The following is a 1,579-nucleotide window of genomic DNA, read 5'->3' on the forward strand; positions in this document are numbered from 1 at the left end:
AATTATAGATTTTGAATGTCTCTAAAATATTGTATGGTCATCTAGTGCTGGGGATTCGAATCGAGTAGGAACTGAAAATTTTTCCTTGATTTTTAATTAGTATGAAGCTGAATAAAACTTTGAATTATCAATTTTTTTTTTTTAAAATATTATGATAGTAAATTTGTTGCTGTTTTCTACAGTAAAAATCCTATTGTATAGTAATTTTTTCTGAGTGATTAAGTAATCAGTTAACTTCTCTTAGGATTTCAAAATACAGTAATTTCAATTTTAAAATATACAATTATGCTATATTTTGATATTATAAGAAACCTCTATAACTATAAGAAATCTCATAAAAAAAAAAAAAATAAAATGCCGTAAATTGAAAAAAACAAATGGAGAAATAAATATATATATTTCCTAATATGCGATTCTTCTGAAATTTTATAAGTTAATGTATCAAAAATCAATCAATTCATATTATTTAAATTACACATCTCTTTAGATGAAATCTTTATGGTATTACGAGTTTAATTATGTACATTTATTTTAAAATAACTTACATTTCATTAAAAAATAACTTAAAAACAAACTTTTGAGCAATGCAAATTACAATAACTTTTACAAATGGCATTTTTGGAATTATAAAGTTTAATATTAATTACTAAATAACATTTATGTAAACATAACTAAACATTTGACTCTGATAGTAATACTAATAATGACTTATAACTAATTAGTGGTGTGCATAAAAAAATATAAATTATTAATTACATTTCTGAGATCAGATTAAATCCTTATTTATAAAGTTCTGATATTTTAACAACATTTCACTGACACAAAAATATAAAATATAATTTATTTTTTCAAGATTTTTATGTACATGGCATAATTTCAATATTTTTGATTGTCTTTACCAATTTTCACGAAACGTGAATCCTTAACCAAAATGAAATAAATACATAAAAATTAAGAAAACAATTTCATAAGTTGTTAAAAAAAGATTCAATAAAACTTAAATATGCCTTGATAATCACGAAATATGTTTTGTAAAAAAATAAAATAAAAATCGGATATTCATAATTAATTTAAAGAAATTTAGCTTTAATATTAGTTCCTGAATGCTCATTTATTTACATTTTAGAGAAATACTCTAAATTAAAATATGTTTTCTTAACTTAAAATTTTATTGCAATTTATGAAATAAGGAGATGTACTCATTCAAAATTTAATTTTTATAATTACGTAAAAAAATATTCTTACGATTATCACTTTAGAACTTAAGTGCCAAGCAGTCATCAACTAGAAGGAAGTACTTAGTTGCACTAAACAGATCATTAGATATTACATCAGAGGATATTTTACTAATGACCACTCCAAAGTTCTATTCATTATTCCCAGCTATAATAATATTTTATGTAACTTTCATTTTTTAAATATATGTATATTAAAGATGTTATATGAAGTAAGCATGCTATATATAATTGTGTATTTAAATGTAATATTTCTTTTTCCAGTTTCGAAATCTGAACACTACTACTGACTGAGATTGTTTTTATATCACAGGACTATGTTGTAAGTATATTATGTTTTTTGA

At 21.7% G+C, this 1,579-nt stretch overlaps 1 protein-coding gene across 1 annotated transcript in view; it reads left to right on the forward strand.

Annotated features, from left to right (window-relative positions):
• Positions 1 to 1,499: 1,499 nt before the first annotated feature.
• Positions 1,500 to 1,579, forward strand: part of ich (zinc finger protein ichor) — a gene marked incomplete at its 5' end in the record, with an annotated part of 69,177 nt that continues 69,097 nt past the window's right edge. Inside the window, 1 exon segment of the mRNA XM_067046629.1 lies at positions 1,500 to 1,557.

This window comes from Halyomorpha halys, unplaced genomic scaffold (genome assembly GCF_000696795.3).
Source record: "Halyomorpha halys isolate HHAL.00 unplaced genomic scaffold, Hhal_1.1 Scaffold512.1, whole genome shotgun sequence".
In the NCBI taxonomy this organism is placed as follows: Eukaryota; Metazoa; Arthropoda; class Insecta; order Hemiptera; family Pentatomidae; genus Halyomorpha; species Halyomorpha halys.